Source organism: Camellia sinensis, chromosome 5 (genome assembly GCF_055761805.1).
Source record: "Camellia sinensis isolate YWXY chromosome 5, ASM5576180v1, whole genome shotgun sequence".
In the NCBI taxonomy this organism is placed as follows: domain Eukaryota; kingdom Viridiplantae; phylum Streptophyta; class Magnoliopsida; order Ericales; family Theaceae; genus Camellia; species Camellia sinensis.
In genome coordinates, this window is record NC_138965.1 from 115,019,262 (window position 1) to 115,028,833 (window position 9,572).

Here is a 9,572-nt window from a genome sequence, read left to right on the forward strand (position 1 = left end):
ATTGAACGATCGAAGAGAATAAGTAAAAGATCGAGTATAACCTCATATTTTGTGTTGTGCACTGTAATTGTAGATCGAGACGAGGACATTGTACCCTTACCACCGGGAACCGATCACTGTGAGTAGTAGTACTGCAATCGTACGTTTACTTACCGTTAATAATTCTTATTGTTATTGCACTGTTCTTTGTAAGCATTTATGTTGTTTAGAGATCGGTGAGAACATTGAAAGATTATGTGCACTTTAGTATGACTCTGAAACTACTCTACATTCTGGTTAATGGTTATCCTTAATGTGTAATAACCTGTAAATTACCTATAACTCCGCACAAGAATTATTAATATTATGCAACTGGTTGGCAAGAAGGGATTATGAATATAAACCCCGCTTAATGGGAACATGATATTTTGAACATCCTATCCTGGACTCCTATAGCCTTATTTAGTTCGATACATGTTTTATGACATAGACATCTGCCTAGAATGGATTAACGAAATGAAAATCGAACAGAACCATGGGTTGCCTTATACGTCAAAGAATTGAATATCAATAATATTGTTATATGACTCACGTTATGGTGTGAATTATTCTATCCCCATGAATAGTACTGTAACGACATGTGTTTCTGTAAATAATTATTATTAATGCTTTGTTATACGTAAGATGACTATGGCTACATGTAATGAATCATAAAGGGAAATTTATGTGCACCATTGTGAACGGTATTTGTATGAACCTGGCATTATTCTGTTCTGTTTATTCACTTCATTTATGCTATGACATAATATGAATTGTTCAGTCTTCAAGAAGTGTTGTACGAAACTAAGTGCTGTAATGCGAGCCACCTCTTGAGTCCATACATACAAGAACTGGGCTTGAAGCCAATTTGGTCCCTTTATGGGTCACCTGGTTATGTGAAGTTATGAAAGATACAATTTGTGAAGTTATGAAAGATATAATTTGTGAAATTATGAAAGATATAATTTGTGAAGATATGGAAGGTATAACTTGTGAATTTATGAGGCCGAGGGCCACTTTGTGAACTTGTGAATTTATGAGGCCGAGGGCCACTTTGTGAATTTGTGAACTTATGAGGTCGAGGGCCAACTTGTGAATTCTGAAATTATGAGGCCGAGGGCCAACTTGTGAAGTATGAATCTGTAACTTGTAAAACTATGAATCTCAAAGGCCGAGGGCCAATTTGTGAAGTTATGCATCTAAGTTAAGCCAAGGGTCAATCTGTGAAGTTATGAACCGACAAGACTGTTCTGAAAGGTGTACAGAATCAGACTAACCACAGGATTTTTGCATTTACTTATGTAATTAGAGAAATGTGTACATTGTAAGTAAATTAAGTTAATCTTTAAATTGTTTATGTACTACTGTTCACTGAGCTTGACTCACTTTGTGTTATGTCTGTTTCTGTAGGCACTCCACCTAGAGGTCAGTTTTAACCCATGGCATCCATGCCTCTTCTGTCAACCTTAGAGTGTCCAGGCACTTAAATGAAGGCAGCTCTTTTTGCTAAGCTTTTAATTTTACACTCTGATTGTCTGTTTAAAGTTGATGTATATATAATTCCTTTGCCTGTCCATGTTGTTTTACGCCCAATTCTAAGGGCTGGGTCTGTATATATATATGTACATAGCTAACTCTCTGATGCACGTCACTGTATGTTTATTTGCCTTATGTTCTGTCTGTGATCCTGTTATGATAGTGGTCACTCAATGGATGCAGTTCTCTTATTTATGTTAATTTATATTGGTAAATACTTCCGTTCAGGCCCCATATGATATGTATACCAGGTTATGCGTCCGTTTCTGTGTAGGTCATGCCCAAACTTTTAGGGGCAAGTTTGGGGTGTGACAAGTGGTATCAGAGCACGAGTTGCTATCTCACTGTAGACACCCCATTTTTGACCGCCTTTAAGACTTGGACACGACTGATGGTTTTGGAAGTTGTGCAATGCAAAGGGTCGATTTCTTCGGTAAGAGGAGAGTCAAATCTCAACTTCGTACCCCTTTTTGGACCAAAACAATCTTGATCAAAATATTTTAGACCTTAAAAACCTCTCTTTCAAAGCGTTTTTGAAATAAAGTTTTTACGATGTTCTGAGGCTCGCATTTTGTCAAATGTTGCGCTTTTCGGTAAACCGAGCAAGGACAAAGTGAAAATGAACGAAAGAGAGATGAAATCTTTGAAAAATATTTCAAAACACCTTGTCTAGGGGTTTGGAATTGAAGAAAAGAGGAGAAGAGAAAGGAAAACTAGTTTGGGAGAAGTTCGGCATGAATCCGGGTAGGACCAAATCTGCGCGGCTTCACCGAAACGGGCATAACTCTTTGCACAGGAGGAATTTTGATGCAAGGTTGGCGCCATTGGAAAGCTAACTTCTGGGGCTTCAATGTGGCCACATGGAAAACCAGAAAATCAGATGGCCGACCAGCTTTTTTGGTCAAAAGTGGTTCAGCATAAATCCGGGAAGGAGAGAAAACATATACGCAGCTTCACCGAAACAGGCATAACTCTTTGCACAGGAGGAATTAAGATATGAGGCCACCACCGTTGGAAAGCTTACTTCCGGGGCTTCATTTTTCACTCAAGAATCTCCTAAGGACAAGTCCAGGTGGGGGAGATATGGTTGGTTGAAGTCCGTTTGGACCGAATCTGCGCGGTTTCACCAAAGTTGGCATAACTTTTTGCACAGGCGGAATTTTAATGCAAGGTCTTGCGGCATTGGAAAGCTAACTTCAAGGGCTTCATGGACGACCAGCTTTGGGGCTTGAACCTTTTGACCCCTAGTCAGCCGACCAGGGAGAGTGGCCGGCCGGCCACTTGAACTGGCCGGTCTGCTTCTTGCTTTTTGCCCTCTCTGAATACTTTACAGCTGTGCCAGCTGGGGGGCATTTGGTGCATCCTCCATACACGTGTATGGAGGATCTTTGAAGCTTCCAAGAGAAGCTTTGACCTCTCTTCTCTATAAGAGAGGCCCTCCTCTTCATATCTAAGGGTTGAACAAAATTGACTAAGGCATATAACCTCCCTCCTCCATTGTCACTATTCAAAGCTCCAAAACCCTAATTTTCTTGATCCATTTGCACTACAACCCTTAGCACCACACCTCCATCATCCATTCCAGCACCTTGGAAGTCATTTGCAGAGGTTGAAAGCTCACCAACTTGGCCCAAAAGCTGCTGGAGGTCGGCTCTTCAAGGGTAAGTGTCTATTTCCCTTAAACTTGTATTTTTTTGCTTCATTACTTAGCTTCACTTGCAAGTATTTATGCGCTTTGTAATAAACTAGAAAGTGTCATATTTTGAGCTTCTCTTCAGCTTTGTTTAAGGGCACTTTGCTGTTTGAGGTCATCTACTTCCCCTTACCCTCTATCTCTCTTTTAGGGCTATTTTTGCATCATACTTTAGCCTTACTTGTCAACATTTTTGAGATTTGTTATAAATTGGAAAAAGCCTTGTTTTGACCTCCTCTTTAAGTTTGCTTGAGGTCACTTTTCTGTTTGGTGTCATCTCCTTCCTTGCATGCTTCATTCCTTCATATTTAGGGCTATGCATTAGAGCATTTGCATTGGACTTGTTTTGGCCTCTTAGCCACTGAAATCCAAGGGATTTTCAGTGGCTTTGATGAGGTTTTGAGCTTTGAAATCATAGAGGGGTGACCCTCTCACTCCTCATTTTCTTTACTAGCATCATTGGCTTTCCAAAGGGGCTCTATTTTGCATGCATTGAAGTCACTTTTTGGGCCCAATTTTGTGGGTTTTAAGGTCTGCCTTAGGTCTGTCTGGGGCCCTTTTGATCATATTTTATGTCTACAGTGCATGTGTAGAACAATTCCATTCAAGGCCTTTTGAGGGGGCCTTTCATCGTATGCTTCCTTGACTGATTTTAGGGCCAATTTTGTGAGTTTTAGGGCTTTCATAACTCATTCTCAGAGTTGGTTTGGTCATGCTAAGTGTTTATCTTATATGTGCTTAACAACCCCTTGAATGGCCTTCCAAAGAAGCCCCTCATTTTGCATGCATTGGCTGCATTTCAATGATTATTTGGGCATATTTTGGCATGTTTTATTCACTGTTTTTGGCTGGTTTGATGAGTTCTCATTTGCTTCATATACATGTCATGTAAACCATGCTTGCTAGCCAATGTTGCATGCTATTTGAGTCCATCATGTTAGCATCTTTTGGCCATGCTCTAAACTAGAAATGTGTATGTTTTGGGGCTGCCTTAGCTCTGTCTTTAGACTTCATGATCAAATAATGCTTGCTTTATATACTTGTGGTTTAATCCATTGGACTAGTTTTGAGTTTCGGGGCTTATTCCATGCATCGGGTGCCATATTTCCATGTTTCGGGATCATTTAGCATCATATTTTAGTGTTGGAAATTACATGTTCATAGGCCATCTTTCCTCCCTTGCCATGCTTTGGTAGAGTGGCATTTGATGCCTTAGGTTCGGTCCTCGGTATGCGTGCATGTGTACACGCATTTTGGTTGTCTCATTTTCATCTAATGGCCACTGATGTGAGTGTGGCTGAGGTCCATTCATGTTGGTGTAAGTCCATCGTGCATTGTGTATGTCATTTTGGTCCATAGCATTGCGTATGCTAGATTGCATGTTAGAGTATCGTGTATGCCATGTCACATCAAGCATTGTGTATGCCATTTCATAGCATTGCGTATGCTAGGTTGTATGTTAATCGCATTGTGTATGCCATCTCATTTGCATCATGTTTGGGATAGGAGTTAGCCCAAGCGCGGGAAACGATGTATGTTTCGTACTTCGAGTGACGGAACGTGTTTCAATTCCCTGTCGCCGACACTTCGGATTACCCATGATGGAGTTTAGGTCTTGTTGTGTTTCCATGTGCATTCATTTCATATTAAGTCGTGCAATTCGACTCCTCGGCCATCATGCATCGATATGCGTGATTGGTGGCACGAGGATCGATGACTACACTCCCTGAAGAGTAATCATGCATACATATGTGAAATACTTTGCCATGTCCCTTTGTTGCTCTCTATTGCAGTAAATCAGAAATCAGCGGCCTTCTGGAGCGTTGCGCAATATTCCGAAAACAATTGCAAACAGAGGCAAACCGGGGCATCGTAATGGATTTCTACGCAAGGCAACTCGAGCATGCATCATTCATCATTTGGAACAGAGCTGAGGTGGTCCATGGATTTGCGTGCCAATTTACCTGCTTTCCTAGATTAATTTGTTAATTAATTAAGATTTTGTATTATTCATTCGGACTGTATTATTCTTTCGGACCCTCCGAGCGAGGGCAATGTTGTAATAAGTGTGCGTGAGTGTGATGTATGTCTTCCAACCCCACGTCTTTCTCCCTTTTATTTACCAGCTTATGATGGTTAGATTGGGGCATGTTTCAATTAGCATACAGTATGATAGCATGTTTGCATCATTCATCTGTCTTATATGCACCGGGCTCGGCGCACCATACTAACTGCATTTGTATTTCAATTCCAAATTGAATACTTGTTAGTTGTAGCATTTCATATGCCATCTTTAGAATAGCCGAGCCTATCTTAGTCGCATTTTGCATGTGTTGCATTAGACATTTCTGTATAGTTAGGATCATGCATGGATTTCTAACATAGCTTCTGTTTTGGCTTGGAGTACTCGGTAAGTTTTGTACTTTAGCATCCTTGCATGCGTGCGAGTGACTACCATGATAGCATACTTACCATGAAGCTATTTGCTTATATGATATACCTCCCTGAATGCCTGTGGGTAAAGGTTGGGTCATTTGGATTGGAACAATTCATTAAATGTGAGTTTTAAGCCCACTTGAGAGTGGCAAAATCATGTTTTCTAAGCCCATCCGAGGGTGGCAAATCCACGTCTTAGCCTACTTGTGGGTAGCACCACCAAACTATTTTCAAAATAAACAAACATGAAATGTTTTATTCCAATTCAGGCGATCCAGTCTGTACTTGTATGCTGTGCGCATCACATAGTAAATCTAGGCTAATAACCGAAATAAGAACGCATAGTATTTTCGAAACCCGATATCATGGTTAGTAGAGGCCGATCTTTGATCGGGCGAGCGGGGGTGCTCACGAAGTGACCTTCCCCAATCGTACCCAAGTTCCCGAGCCGAGGCAACTTTGGTGATGACGGACACGTGGCCTTAGGCAATGAGTCAGGGTTTCCTAAATTTCCCAAAATAAAATATTTAGGTGGCGACTCTGTATCTGGCAAAGCAGTCCATGTTTGGCACTTCTTTCAAAAAAAAAATCTGTTTTCAAAAACGATTTGCCGGATTTGGACTCTTTGATGATTTTATCGGTCTTGCATTGCACTCTGCGAGATTAGATACAGAACCGTGACATTGAGTCTTGAACTGTAGTGAGCCCAATGAACAAAACCGGGGGGGGGGGGGGATTTCCTCCCGGGATGTTCGGGGACGTCTACAGTTTTTGGCGACTCTGCTGGGGAATTTGAGAACTTGACTCGAACTTATGATATCTTGTTTTGACTACACTTACGTGTTTCTTTGCATTGCATGTGCATTGGTGCGCCTAGGACACCGTGTTTACTATCTGCTATTCCTGAACGGTTTGCCGGAGGCTTGCTTTGTCAAAGCATGCCATAAGGCTGACCAGTTGCGGGCTCTGCCAGTATGGGAACACAAACCCCGATTTTTACCGGGACACCCTTTTGACCATTCGACCTAGTGCATATTCGGAATCCATAGTGACCATTCCAAACTAGGACAGGTTGCTTACCTGATGATAGGTTGTTTGAAACCGCTGTGTGCGTAGTGAAACCCTAGCTCCTGACAAAATAGGACAGGGAAACCCTACCCCCAACATAGGAGTGTTTTGGCTCTCTTTGATTGTTATGTGTTTTTAGAGTGCATCTCTACAAGGAATGCATGTATCAGTTTGCAAGTTTGAGTATCAGGCCTGTGGGCATCAGGATCAGTATTTGGGGAATTAGTTTTACCTGAGGGTATCAGTTTACAGGCAGAATTTTGGGGCAGAATTCAGTAGGAGGCACAGTCATCCTAGTATGCTCATATCTGTTTTGGTGAAATCGGGCTGAGATGCTGTCTGTTTTCTCTTTTGCTAGGTAGTTTGGGAACCATAGCTTCAGAAGGTTCCGATATCCCCCGGGTACATTGGACTAGTGCTGATAGACTTTGTTAGGTCAGAAATTCAATTTAAGGGCAACTAGTGTTCTTTCGCTGAGGCAAGGCAAAGAAAGGCCAGTCGGGGCTCACCGGTTCATCTGATCCGTCAGTCGCCAGTCACATCACCTTTGTTCGAACTCAGCAGACCGTGATGGCACAGGGTTCCGAAGAATTTGTGGCCGTGATAGCATCGTTAAATCAGGGAACTGCCATGCAAGCCGAGACCAGTATTGAAACGCAGCGCCCATCTGGGGCATCTGCCTCACATCCAGCTTTGGGACCCCAACCGAACTTTGACCCACTTCTGCCAACTGAAGATTTGCAGGGTCCAAATCCTCGAGAAGGGTTGGCTCAAGCCCGAGTTTTTAGACCCCTGGTGTAGCCTAATGAGAGGCTTTATCCCCTTGATGTTAATGAGCTCGATCTGACCGCAGTGAACATTACAAACCTTGAGAAGCAATTCAAAAAGGTACATGGCCTTAACTCCATTCCCGACATTGAGGATGGGTACACTGAGGTTGCCGTACGGCTCCCAGACAGATTCAAAATGCCATATATTGACCGTTTCGACGGGTCTGGAGATCCTATGGTACATATCCGGCTTTTCTTGGATATCTTGAAGCCGATGGGTCTGACTAAGCCACAGAAACTCTCTCTGTATGGAAGAACCCTGTCGGGTGTAGCAGCCACTTGGTATGCCAAATTGGAGGATACAGTGAAGCAAAACTGGGAAGAACTGGCTGAGGCCTTTGTCGATCAATATTCTTATAATACCCAAGTTGAAATGACCATCCAAGAGCTTGAAGTAACTCGCCAGAACCCAACAGAGCCTTTTGTGGAATTCGTTGCGAGGTGGAGAGCAAAGGCAGCAAAAATGACAGATCGTCGCCCTTCTGAGAGGGATCAAGTGCAGATGATGGTGCGAAACCTCGAGCATGATATGTTGCAAAAGTTGATAGTCGCTCCGCTATTCACTTTCAAAAGTTTGCATGAACTGGGAGTTCAGATCGAGAATGCGTTCAACAGTGGGATCATTCCTAGAACAAGTGAAGTGACAAGGAGGGTGATTTCAGGGAGTGCCAATGCTGGTAGTAGCACTATTTCCAAACCCACAGAAATCAATACAGTCGCCACAACCAACCCTTTTTCCAATCCAAGCCTACAAATCGCCGGCCCAACCCGAGCTCAGGGCAGAACTTTCACCCCTCTCTATATGAGCCTGACTAGCGCACTAAAAGTCTTGATGGAAAGAGGGTATCTCAAACCCCTCGATCCTCAACCTCTGCCTAACCCACTCCCAGCCAGACATAACCCCTCAAAGTACTGTGTGTACCATCAGCAGCGTGGTCATGGCACCGACCGTTGCTACCGCCTTCGTCATGAGGTCTAAAATCTCATCGACAACTGGACAATAGCTCCACCTTTAGACCCCAATGACCAAGTACCTCATCCACATCTCAATCTAATCCATACACTGGCCGTCCCTTACGACTCCAGCATATACATCACCCCAGTCCATCTACCCAAGCCTGACGCGTTTATCCTAGAAAGCATGGACTTATGCATGATGGGTGCATCTGAACCCCAATCATCTCAAACCTGTGAGCCCACCACTTTTGAGTTGATGAGAATGATCGAAGATCTTCAGAGAACTGTGGCAGACTTAGCCTTTGGAATCTTGGCTCCATCATCGACCACATCACAGGCTAGAAGTTTCAATCCAAAAGGCTCCTTAATCTTGGAGCAAGCTGCAACTGAAAAGGGCCAACTTGAAGCCATCTCAGATCTGGGTGTTAGCGTGTCGACAACAACTGGGCTCCGCTCAGATATAGCGACCCGATCCTTTGATAAAGTGGAGGCCAGTGGTAAGAACAAGGTAGGGGTAGACATTGATCCCCGTGAACACCTCATGTGGGTTGTTGAGGCTTTGAAAGCTGAAGGACTGAACAAACAGCAAGTGATTGCAGTTGTTGCAAAGGCTGTGGATGACACTTTCGCTACTCAAGTTGGGGGCAGTCTAAATCAAAGGGAAAACTGGGAGAAGGGCCGTCATACCAGAGACGATCCTGTTAGCTCTAATCCTCCACTCAGAAGAGATCAGCAAGCCAGGCCAGCACCTGCCAATCTCTTTTCTGGTGCGCCCAGCAAAAATCCACAAACCTTGAAGTACCAACCCCGAGGTTGGAGGGTCTTCCATGCCCTCTATATGCCTTTGTCCAAAGCTCTCCAAATCTTTGTTGGACAAGGCCATCTCAAACCCCTTGAGCCTCGGCCTCTCCCGAACCCTCTTCTGGCTACATATGATGCTACCTAGTACTGCGCGTACCATCAGCAAACTGGCCATACTACCGACAACTGTTTTCGTCTTTGCCACGAAGTACAGGATCTGTTTGACAACGGGG